The sequence below is a fragment of the Lygodium microphyllum genome, chromosome 5, assembly GCF_053477565.2.
Source record: "Lygodium microphyllum isolate KBCC chromosome 5, Lygodium_microphyllum_v1.1.10, whole genome shotgun sequence".
Classification (NCBI taxonomy): Eukaryota; Viridiplantae; Streptophyta; class Polypodiopsida; order Schizaeales; family Lygodiaceae; genus Lygodium; species Lygodium microphyllum.
Window position 1 is genome coordinate 149776694 of NC_141139.1, and position 13709 is coordinate 149790402.

At 39.0% G+C, this 13709-nt stretch overlaps 1 non-coding gene across 1 annotated transcript; it reads right to left on the reverse strand.

Moving 5' to 3' along the window:
- Positions 1-13313: 13313 nt before the first annotated feature.
- Positions 13314-13397, reverse strand: TRNAM-CAU (transfer RNA methionine (anticodon CAU)). The gene is given in 2 exon segments: positions 13314-13349; positions 13360-13397. It is a non-coding gene; the product is annotated as a tRNA-Met (tRNA).
- Positions 13398-13709: the final 312 nt, after the last annotated feature.

Consider the following 13709-nt stretch of genomic DNA (forward strand, 5'->3'; position numbering starts at 1 on the left):
TGAATAATAGCTACATGATAGCTATCCTTATCTACTCTAGTTCGTGGCTCAGTTAGTATGCCACCTTAGTTAGTTGAGTTTGGTTTGAGACCCATATATAGGGTTCTTCTATTTCTTTGTACTTGAGTTCTTTTGGCTTACACAACTAAGAAGAGGAAAACTGTTTTCAGCCTCCACCCTTGTGTGTCTTCCCCCATTGTGCAAGCAAGAAAGCTTCAAGCGAGACTCCTTCCTTCTCTCCCACAATCTTGACACAGTGATCACATTAGATGCTACTAAAGGTTTGGAAATTATAGCAGATGGACGTGAAAATTTTTTTTCTCAATGGTGACGTGGAAGAGGATGTTTATATGGATCAGCTTGAAGAGTATCTACACCTTGATTTTCAACATTATGTATGCAAACTGAAAAAAGCATTGTATGGGTTGAAGCAGGCTCCAAGAGCCTGGCATGCAAGGATCAATAGTTACTTGTAGAGTTTGGGATTTACTATTGGCAGGGCTAATCATAGTCTATTTACGAAAAAGACATAGTAGTGCTGGTCATCTATGTTGATGACTTGATAATCACATGTGATGATGACTTAGATACAGCATGTTATGTAGATATACTGAAATCTAAATTTGATATGAAAGACTTAAGTAAGCTGAAGTATTTCTTGGGTATTGAGGTTATCAAGGCTGAAAATGGTTTATAGCTAATGCAGAAACACTTTGCCATGGAAATGCTGAAGAAATATGGCATGGCTGAATGTAAACCACTAGATACACCTCTTGATCAAAATGTCAAGTTGGACATTAGTACTGGAGCTAAAATTGATGATGTGACTATGTACAAGCAGATGGTTGGAAGCTCGATCTACTTAACCATCACAAGGCCTAATTTGAGTTATGTAGTTGGGCTCATAAGTCAATTCATGCTCTTTCATTGATGACTACATACACAAAACTTGGGTTAATTTTCTGTGTGAGAAGTTAGAGGTCTTTGATAATGTAAGATCTTTCACACTATGGTGGAGAAAGAGTGGGCAGTAGTTGAAGGAGGTCTTGGATGAGCTTCCTCTGTCTACAATGTAGTGTCTTGGAGTGTATTAATTACGGGGTATGCACAGCATGGGCAAGGGAAGGAAACATTGAAATGTTTCAATAAGATGCAACATGAGGTGCACTACCCTACTGCAATCTCCTTTACTTGTGCCTTGAAAGCATGTGTAGATGTAGGAGCAGTTGTAAAGTGTGAATAAATTCATGATGAGATAAATAGACTTGGGGGGGGGGAGGCAAAATTTTACCTTTTTCCAAGAAGGGAATTTTTTTTCTTTTGCCTTTCAAATGCATTGCTTGCAATATTTTGGGAATCTCCAGCAGGTCCATAATGGCCTAGAAGGGCTATGCAACCTTCAAAAATGAACCTTGCCTTGATGTAGAGGTATCACGTGTTTAAGAGCTACCGAATTGCTTCCTATAGTTGTTTCTTCCACACACCTCATCCTGCTATGTCCTCACTATCCTCCTCCTATGGTTGTCTTGCTGATCATCAGCGGCCTACTTTTTTCGTTCACATCAACAATAACTAAGGTGCACTCATTGATAGGCAGCTAGCAGGGTGTGGTAGGTTGGATGCTGGTCAACGGCTCTACAGAGTCATAGACGTGGACTTTGCCAAACAGGTTGACCTGCACATCAAAAACAAAGTGAAGTTGGGTTTGGAAATTCCCAAGTTTTTTGTTAGAGAATGCATGGTTGTGGTAGACCATTGTGAAGCAATATCAATAAGGGAGGGTATGTTTTATTAATCTTGAGAAAAGAAATGCTTAAGTGGTGAAAGATTGTGTTTTGTGGTTATTATGAATGGACTTTGCATGAGGATCCAATTAAGAGAGAGAAATAGATCATGAATTGTTAATTTTTAGTGACTAATGTGTCCTAGAGTATCAAAGTTCCATATGTATGAAAGCTATTGGGGGGCACTACGTGTTTGTTCTTTTGCCACTTGTATGTTGTCAACATTAAAGGATGGCTTGTTTTTTTTTAGTACATTGCGATGTGGGTTCCTTGGTAAATTCTTGTCCGCTTACTCTTCTGACCATGCAAGTTCTTGGAAATAGTTGCTCTAGGTTCTCTAGGAAGCATTAGTGGAAGAGAGTATCGTATTAAGAAAAAATTGTAGGTGTGATGCTTTGAGCTAAGAGAACTTTCTTGAAGCCTTTGTTGAAAAGAGGGTGGTGGTCTTAGGTTGGTTCCTAGGAAGCCATGTCTAAAGAATCAATAATGATTGCATTGATCAAGAGAACTTGATCTCTCCAAGAGAGAGACAGGGACCTTGACAGAGGTTGGGACCATTGGAGGAAACAATGACTTGCTTAGCTCGATGGCAATGTTGGTGTTGTGAATTGTAGGTGGCAATGGAAATATTAAAGGAGTCTTCTAGATTGTCTTCCTGAATTCTACTAGGAGAGAGGATCCTACACATGAAGAAATCATAAACAAGATGACCTTGGGTTATCATCTTCTATAGAAACCCTAATAGATGATGTTAGGGCAATCTAAGGAGACAGCATCCCTAACAGGAAGCTCATACAACACTTGCTCTGCTTTTGCAAATGCACCGCACTTGCCATACATATTCACCATAGAATTGCCACGCACACTATGTCTCTCCAACCCCCGCCCAGTCTATTTATCTCATCATGAATTTATTCACATTTTACAAGTGCTCCTACATCTACACATGCAAATTGCATGCTACTGGTGCAGTGAGGTTTGGGTAACTGTAATGAATGATCCTGGCAATCTGGTCAGGAGGATAAAAGGTACCTGCTCCAAATGTCAATTCCATCACAATTTTCACACCCATCACAACCATCGGATCATCCTCGGGGTACAATTCAAGGAGACTACTCCTAACACTAGCCACTATAGACCTTTTCTTGTCCTTTTCCATTATTGAAGAGGATGAAGACCTCTTCCGAGCATTGTCCCATGTGGAGGAGAGATTTCTCTTCCCTATTCCGTGATCCTCAAGCCTCCTAGTTACAGCGTCCACAGAGGATTCCCTACGAGCAACAAGCCTCGCTGAGCGGCGTACAGTAGGAGATTTTTCCTCTGCCATTTAGATTGTAGCACAAAAAAAAATTGAGAGGTGACTGAAGCGATTACCTGTAACCTTTCTGTATAACCGAAGCAGACGACCAAACCATCATGAATGAGATCAGATGACCAAACCATCATGAATAAAACGCATCACGAATGAGATCTTAGCTAATGTACTGAAAGCGATAGGACATCGCTTGGCTATCAGGTTCCCGCTAGGAATGTAAGGATCCAAGAACAAAAGAATCTTGGCTCGTGTGGTGACAGGACATAGCTGGATTCCCCACTACGAATGTTATCGGAGGGCATTCAAGACCTATAGGCTACAAAATTTGAAATTTCCTCGAAGAGGCTAAGTGGAGTGGACCATATGGCTAGTTGAACTACCATATGGACCATATGGTTGGCTAGACTACCATATGGGCCGTACAACTGACCATGGTTAGGGGTTGGACCATGGCTCGTGGGGGTTGGACTATGCATTGAGGAGTATGTAAGGCCATCTTATATACAAGGGGTCCATCGCCTTATACAATGGGTCTTCCTATTGGCAACCCCATAGAATGCGTCCGCCCCATATAATGGTAGTCCACCCCCATACAATGGCAATTGGATGAGATTGCACGTCAAAATGTATGATATATGGGTCCATTGCCTATATTTAATGTATTTATGAGGGCAAAAGGACAAACTTCTCAAAAGAGGACACGCAACACTATGGGAAATTTAGAGAGGATGTAAGCACATGTATTAGATGCATATGGGCCATTTGGAGAACAAAATCACTCTCCAAGTGGCCCTTATGCATTTGGTTTGCGGGATAAGGGCAACGTGGCAAGCCCAAAAGCTTACCTATAGTCGCTAGTAGACTTATGATAAGCTTCTGGGATTTTGCTATGTGGCCCTTAAGTGTAAACCATGCACATCCACTTGGAGAGCAAAAATGCTCTCCAGGTGGCTCATATGCGTGTAGTTTTCACATAAGGGCCACATAGCAAGCCCAAAAATGTACAGTAAGCACTAATGGACAATGGTAAAAGCTTTTGGGCTTGCTAGGGGGTGCTTATGCTCACCAAAACAAATCATTTAGCTCATTCCTGAAGTATATGACTTGTCGAAAAGCCAAATGGCTTGTCGGTGAACCATAAGACTTGTCGAAACACCATGTGGTTCACCGATAAACCATATGGTTGACACACTAGCCATATGGCTCATCAATATGCTATATGGCTAATCCGTGAATCCTATGGCTCATTGTCATCAGTTGGGCAAGCCATAGTGAAGAGGTGAGTAGACCAAGTGACTTGCCTTCCCCTTCTTGCTTGGGGAGTGAAGAGGTGAGGAGGTCAACTGACTTAGGTGCCTATTTACCCATGTACTCATGTCTCCATGTAATCATGTACCCAAGTTTCTAAGTAACCATGTACCCTTGTTTCCATGCAGATAGTACCATCTAATCATGTACCCAAGTTTCTAAGTCACCATGTACCCATGTATCCATCTAACCATATACCCATGTATCCATGTACCCAAGTTTCTAAGTAACCATGTACCCTTGTTTCCATGCCGATAATGCATTATACTATGAACTATTAACTATATGATATATGTAGATATTGCCAACCATTAATCCTAAGGCATCACCATGCCTCGTCCAAATAAAAAATGCAAGTGAGCATAGCATAGGGAGGATAGCACGGGGGCATCCTCTAATATAGCATGCAAATTGAAAGAGCTACAAAATCTAGTCCAAGATGCTATGAGGCTATACAAGCATGCAAAACCCAAAAAGCCACATTTGGATGTTGTTAGACGGATTATGCGGTATGTAAAGTCCACTGTAGATCATGGGTTGTTCTATGAGAAGGATAAGGTCATGAAACTCATTGGTTACACAAATGTGGATTAGGCAGGATGCTCATATGATCATAGATCTACAAGTGGTTATGCCTTTGGATTTGGCAGTGGAATGATCAGTTGGAGCAGCAAGAAGTAACCAATGGTTGCATTGTCTAGCATTGAGGCAAAGTACATGGGTGGTGCATTGGCAGCATGTGAGATTGCATGGCTGCTCAAGCTTATGGCTGATTTGGACATACAAGTGGATGCTCCAGTGACCTTCTTATGTGACAAACTTAGTAGTGTACTCCTTGCAACAAATCCAGTGTATCATGCCAGGACTAAACACATTGAGGTACACTACCATTTTATTAGAGAGATGGTTCTTGCTGGGAGAGTAGATCTCATGCATGTGAAGACGGATGAGCAAGTAGCAGATATCTTTACCAAGTCTTTGGGTAAAGATAAGTTCAATGTTTTTCAACAGCTACTTGGTGTGCAGAGGTTGTCTTAAGCTTGAGGGGGAGTGTTGAGACTTCAAGCTCGTGTGTGTGACCACCGATAAAGTCTTAGCTATGTCAGTTGTATCAACGTGGGACATTAAATAAGTTGGTGGATTAAGGCTATGCGTGAATGGTCTTACATATCTTAGAGTTTTGTAATCACTTTAGTTATATGGGTAATTGAATATGAAGAAAATGAGTGGAGAACATACTGCTCCTCTCGGTGGCTCCAATCCTTTTGTCTCTGTCTCTCTCTCTTCTAACAAAGTCCAATGCAAGGGGGAAATCCTTGATAGAGGCAACCCAAGTAGCAAGTATCACACATAGAAAGATGTAGAAATGCTTTTATTGCAAGAATAAGGGTCATATTCAAAAGGACTAATTTAAGTGGAAAAGTAAGAACAAAAGCAAGAAAAAGAGTGATGAAGATGGAAAAAAGAAGGAAAAAACAGAGGCTTGATTGAGAAAGTAAACCTCATATGCAACAATAGTGATGATGATGATGTGATATATGTCTTTGCTCTTGGTAATGAATTCCTTGCTATGGATGATGGTATGTCATAGGACTGGATCCTTGATTCAAGGTTATCCTTTTATGTTACTTGGTAATGCATTCCTTGCTATGGCTGATGGTATGTCATAGGAATGGACCCTTGATTTAGGGTTATCCTTTTATGTTACTTCTCATAGGAAATGGTTTGATACTTATAACACAAGTATAAAGGGATGTATCCATTTAGGCAATGACTTTGCATATAGCATTAATGCAATGGGAGACATACACTTATCACTTGCCAATGGTTCCTCATTTGTGCTTTAAAAAAATATTAGTTATGTATTTGACTTAAAGAAAAACGTAATAATCACTCCTTGATTAGATGATTTTGGTTACTATGTTGTCATTGGTAGTCACTCTTTGAAGATATGCAAAGAGTCACTTGTTGTTGAAGGGCCAAATTCTTACACTTACTCTTTACATATGTCTAGTGTAAAGGATCACTATTGGGATAAATACACAATAGTCCAAAATTCTATTGTTTTAAAGCTACAACTCACTTTGGTAGACTATCTTTCATCTTGTCTTATTAACTATCCACTCTAACTAACCATGCATCCTTCTTTTAAATGCTAGAAACCAAATACAAGACTAACTTTGAGGTGTAGTGAACTCAACAAATTACTATTTCATGTTCACATTGAAAAATATTTACTAGAAGCTCGAAGATAATTCCATGATTCATACATTATGATTCAATGCCATCACTTGACATCCACCTACCCACGTTGAGAGAAGAAGATAAGATAAGAAGAAGGAGAGAAAGAAGAATAAGAGCTTTAACTTTCTTGACCCTTCACACTCTCACAATCGCAGAACCTCACACACAACCTCAATCTCACACCTCTAACCAAGGATGGGAAGCAAAAGAAAAGAAAAAAGGTCTAGAGCTTCACTATCCCAAGTCATTTCTCCAAACGTTGTGGATAGGCTTCTTGTTGTGTTACACTCCCTGATCCATCACTTGCTTGTTTGACCTTTGCCCTTCTTGATCCATCACAATCCATGATCCATTCTCTCTCTCTCTCTCTCTCTCTCTCTCTCTCTCTCTATATATATATATATATATATATATATATATATATATATATATATATATATATATATATATATATATATACATATATACATGTATGTATATATGTATATATGTATATATGTATATAGGTATATATACATACATATATATATGTATATATGTATATATGTATATATATATATATATATATATATATATATATATATATATATATATATATATGTATATATGTATATATGTATATATATATATATATATGTATATATATATGTATATATGTATATATGTATGTATATATGTAGATATATGTATATATATATATGTATATATGTATATATATATATATATATATGTATATATGTATATATGTATATATATATATGTATATATGTATATATATATATATATATATATATATATATATATATGCAATTATGGAACAACTCAAAATTGCATAGTTGGTCACAAATGCCATCAACAAAATCAAGAAAGAATATGGTAATGGGCTAAATACAATTAATAGATAGCTAAATGAAAGGAGTAAGAAGTTCAAACTAATGATAGAGGCACAAGATGAATAAATTTCTTCCTTGAATAAGTATCTAGAGGAAACATAGCTTAGCTTTTGGCTAGAAGAGGGTGAAATCTAGCCCAACCAATATGGTTGAGGAGATCAACAAAATAAAAGAGAAAGTTCACCAACTCCAAAAGGAAGATGAGAAAACTACAAAGGAAGCCACTTCTTAAGTGGAGATGCTCAAGAAGACTTAAAAGCAAGTGGAGAAGCCAGAGAAATGGCTCCAAGTTGCGAAAAAAGGGAAGCAACCAATGATACATCTATAGTAGTCATCATTAATGACACACTTGAAGAATCACATAAAACAAAAAGTGCAAGCACTTAATGTCCACGTGGTTGGGCTGAAAATCCATGAAAACGGTGCAAGAAGACACAAAGGAGCTATATGCCTTAATGAACATCAAAAAATATTTACACACATCTTCTTGGAGAGTGGACAAGAAGATTATCTAGGATTGTATGGGGGAGAGATCAAAGGAGCGTGCTCTCATTCTCTACTTTCCCACCATGAAGGCTAGGAGAGTGTATGCCCAAAATTAAGGTAGCAAGGGAAAAGGGTAAATATGCCATTTATCAAGGATAGAGAGTTATGATCATGGATACTGCACCAAACGATATATCATCTTCTACTTGGAGGCACATCAAGGACCAGTCACCACATACTAACTACCACGAGTGATGGGAGTTAGTATGTAGGAAGGAGACCCATAGAGACCATAATAGCTAGGGCTTAGGTGGAGCAGCAATGTTGTTTCGAGAGGAGCTTCAATAGATGGTCTGGGTAGTTCATAGAGATGAGCAAGCTAGGTGCATGTGGGTGAGAATATGGGGTGAAGAGTGGACTCTCTACATTGCGATATGTTACTTCTCCCTCTAATGTCTTGATATGCCCCACCCAAGGGGCAATCTCTGTACATGGCCCTAGATGAGGATATATGGGAGTTCTTGAGGGAGGGAGATGTCATTCTATGAGAGGACTCTAGTGCCAACAACATATGACATTAGGTGTTTTTCCTCGATGCATCAAAGGAGATGTTACAAGAGCAAGATATGGTAGAGCTACAGCCTTCAGAGGGATCTCCAAGGATATGGGGGATTTCACAGGGTATGGGAGGTATCTTGTGGAGATGGCCACACCACATGGACTAGCCATAATCAATGGCTTAGCTAGATACCATCTATCGTAGCACATTCACATTCTATCCCCAACCACATGGTGCTAGCATAGTGGATTACATGCTCACCCCCTCTAGTGCTTATACCCCATATCTAGGATCTTAGTGTCTCACCACACCTTATTAGAGTTGCAGTAGACCATGCTTATCTGTCTTTTATGATAGGTCTCTAGTACCCATAATCCACCAACATTTGAGATATTAATTCTCTCAATAGACAAAGGATATTTACATCATCATAATACTACATGATGCAAACCCCAACATCCCATTATAAGATCTCACCCAACAACTTAATACTGACCTACACACAGTAGACAAAGATAGCCTTTCCACACTCACAATCCACACAAAGAGTAGCTTTGCATCGATATCTCAAAAAAGTTGGTATGATGATGAGTGCAAGGAGATCAAAGCTTGCCTACTACTGAGAGAGATCGCCTTAGGATCCACCACCCATAGATAGGCACATCTACTCATCCTATGCCTCATACTGTGGAAGGGGAGAGCATTCTTGGCACAATTGGAGTGGGATCTATACCAACTCTTCTTCAGTTGGGACTTTGGAGAGGACTAGAGGCTTTTCAGAGAGAATTGTCCAACAATACCCATTAGATCCTTTGATATGTGGGAGTTAGGATTCTAGAGAGGCCTAGATGCTTTTGAGAGAGAATTGCCCTACATAGTGATAAGTTTTCCTTCTCTCCCCAAATCCACGATGTAGCTTCTACTTTCTTTACAAAGGATAGGATCGAGAGGCTATTGACAAGTAGTGGCAGTTAGAGCATAGGACCATTATGGATGAGTGGGGCTAAGAACTTGATCCATGCTAAAGACTTGGTGGTAGGACCACTAGATTACATGTTAATTGAGTGATGTGTGAAGCCTTCTCGAAGAGTTGGAACACTAACACTATTGTGTCTATCATCAAGTGATCCTAGCTTATCCAATAATTATTGAATTGTTATGGTTCGCCACACATTGGCCAAGCTATATGCCTCTATTCTTGAGCATGGGCTAAGTATATGGGAAAAAATGTGGAGCCTCATAGCACGGGCATAGCACATGTATAGGCATCCTTTAAGAGAGGCCTTTCTACGTTGGATCACATCCTTACACTTAGAAGGATTATTCATGAGGATAGAGCTCATGGCCATGGATCTATTGCAGCTTTGTGGATTTCTAGAAAGCTTTTGATACATTATCAAGAGATAGGCTACAGCATAAACTGCATGCCATGGGAGTACCTAAGGAGCTAATTTGGGGAATTCTTGCATTATATGAGAACATTATTGGGGGAAGAATATAGACACTTGAAGGCCTTTCAACACCCATCCACTCCACCATGGGGTGAAGCAAGAGTGTCCCCTTTGTTTGACATTGTTTGGCCTCTACTTTGTTGGGTTCTCAGATTACATCTCTCAAGGGGGAGATAGAGGGGCCCCACTAGCCAATACTTGGATACCTCTCTTACTATATGATGCAAATGATATTGTATTGATAGTTGATTCTCCATATAAGGGTTATAGAGACACCTGGATGCATTGCACTCCTATGTGTAGGATAGTGGGCTATCAACAAACCTTGGTAAAACCAAGGTCATGATGTCGAATACCACACCATTGTGGCCCACAAGATCATCACCTAATTTCACCTATGGGCAAGAGGAGATGGAGTATGTGTACTCTTATACATGCTTGGGAGTTTTATTCATAGGTCCAACAATAGTCACCAGATTGACTAGGTGGGTATGTAGCATTAGAAGGCTTGGAGAGGACGTGCTCACATGTATAGTTCCAAGAACCTAGGACTAAGTTGTGCAGATCTATGATACATTGATCACATCCACATTACTGGTTAGCAGCTATGTTGATTGTTGTAGAGGCCCTCACCTAGTCCATCACCTACATACATAGCTTATGGGATCTACCTCAACATCAATATGCTTGACTAGCTCTTGAGTCCACCTATCAGCTTGCTAGAGAGAGTGACACTTTGTGTTGGTATGCAAAAATGTAAGCCTAGTGTGAGTTGCATGGATTTAACATGGATACACTACCCCCCTTTTAGTAGTCCCTTGATGGAAAATCCCTTACTTTGAGTGGATCAAAGTCAACAAGATCATCAAGGTAGACATCACCCAATTAGACACCAAGAGGACATGACTAGCACAAGTGCAAGAGTTAGGGAAAAATATGGCTTTCTATAAAAACATATTCTCCACACTGTAGATTATGGATTTATTATTCTCCTAAGATATATGGATGCCCACCTCTCTCAAGGGATCATATATGTGATTGGCTAGTTGGGCACATCCTCATAATAGTTGGAGATTAAGAATGGTCTATATCACCTCAGGAGAGCATATGTTAGGTATGTTAGCTTGAGCTAGAGACTGAGGAGCATTGCATCTGCCACCATGCCCAACTTACTATATGAGATATGAGGCCACTTTCATTGTTTGTTTAGATATAGGTTTGGTCCACTATTTAGATTCGTGGATTATGTAGATTAGTGATCTGTTGGCCTCTTCCTCCTTGAGATACGACATTTTAGAGAGGTGATCCTTAGGAGTATAGCCCCAAGACATCGAGACCTTTCTAGAGGAAGCTTATAAACTTGTTCAAAAGGGAGATCTTGGATACATCATCCATTTAAAGAGCTCTTTGTATTATCTGGGAACTATTCATCTATAAGATGCTCGTGTAACACTATCTATCTAGTACTTATGTGTGCCCAACTAAAATAACAACCCTAAACCTAATGCATATAATACGTAAAAGTGAATAGAGAGCTTATTCTTGTGTGTATAAATTTTGAGGTTCTACTCTCTTATCTTGTTTTCTACTATCTTAACATAACCATTGCTTGAGAAAGAGTGAGAGTGAGCTAAGTTTATGCTCTCTTATCTTCTTTTTTACTATCTTGTCATAACCATTGCTTTAGAAAGAGAGTGAGAGATAAAGTAAGGGTGAATCTCATATTCAGTTATTGTTTCCATCTCTTCTTCCCCTCTTGCTTCCATAGTTCAAAGGGTAAGAGGTTGAGTGAAAGGTAGTGTGATTGGGAGCATGCGAGAGAGTGAGGAACAAATCAAGAGAAGCTCTTCTCCATTTTATTATTCTTCTTCTTCTCATTGAAGCTACAATCATGTGAATGCGAAGGAGTAGGGGTGGTGACTTAAAGTGCAATGCATGAATTGTGAGACCATTAACGAGCCTTCCATACTTTTGACTATCACATAGGAGCATTAGAGAGCATAATTATATATGCAATTGTCATGCTGCATCCAATGCATAATCTAGATAGAAAAAGTTATGCGATTCTATTGCTCCATGCAATGAAGTTCATTACCTAGATTGGGATATACCTCCATCTCTTAATCTCGAGTGCATAATCTAGATCGAGATATTAATCTTGTATGTATTTCTACTATTGCATGTAGTGAAGTACATTATTCAAATTGGGTTATACCTCAATCTCTCAATCAAGGGAGAGAAAACCATCATTTGATATACTAATTTCTTAATAATCAATTGTAGAAAACCCAAATTTAGAACATCACTTGCAAAAGGAGAATTTACCCTAACACATGCTCAATTATTTTAGCTAAACTTAGAGTTTAGGGGAAGGAAATATGAGGAACCTGATTATTAGTTAATGTAGAAATCAAGGCCATTTCAACATACTTGTAGATAATCTAGATAGCGACAGAAGGTTGAAAAGAGAATTTGCAAGCCGTATCCATAGTCCTAGTCACCTCTTTAATACCTTATCAAGAATGAAATCAAATTTGAAGTTGATGTAAGGATTCCCAACGAGCATCTCTGCTTTGGAGGGGTAAGATCCATGCACACTATTAATATGCAAAAGAAAAGGTGGGCGGGTGGGTGAAAGATAAGGTAGAGAATTGGATCCATAACATACATCTTGGGTAAACATGTATCCAAGAATAAAGGGAACTTTCAAGGTGAAAGGATTTGCAATTGGAGATGTATCAAAGAACTAACTAAAATGATAGAATTTTAGCTCTCTAACACAGGAAGAGTGATTCTCACCTTGTGATAGAAGCATTGGTGCAACATGTATTCTTGCACAAATAAATACATGCTACACTCACAGGAAGTATTCGGTGCAATGAACAAAGGAACCACTGCCAAAAAGAATAATAATACTATAAATGCCACTATATGTGCAGCATGAATGAGCATCTATGTAGAGAGCCAAAAAGAATAATGCTATAGATGTTATATGTGTGGTGTGAATGAATAGAAAGAAAGCATGGTTAAGGTAAATAAATCGTCAAACTTAAATATGAATGGACTTTTTATTTTGCCAGTAGAAACACATCTCAAGGTTTGAAATCATGTGTCGACATGGGCTGAGTGCCATAATGTTTCAAATTTGGTTTTTTTTTTTCTACTAAAAGTATCTATGCTGCTGTAAAGGGAAGGAATTTTAAAGAAACATAGCCTACGATGTTTATGGGAAATAAAATGGCAGTGCCTTTGGGGGGAGCAAACCAAAAGGCGTGGGGTGAGAGAGGCTCGAACTCTCGACCTCAGGATTGCTCAGAGCTATGAGACCTACGCGCTAGCCAACTGCGCCACCACCCCGCTGATGTAAGGCCTTCGAATGATTTTCAGCAAGATTAGAGTCAAATACGTCCAATAATATGCAAAATGCGGCTCGGCCATGTTACGTCTCAAAAGAGCAATATTTTGATATGGTTGCGTCTTGACGGACATTCGTATTTGATTACATTAATACATCAATGATTACAAGCAACTTGTCCATGATATGCGTCCTCAAAGCTACTCAATATGGACGAGTTCAATCCAGCATTTCTGTATGCATTCAATGTATTTTTGTGTGTGCGTTTTGCAAGCAATGCCAAATGCAACAATGCAAGGTATAAAGCCTCAAAG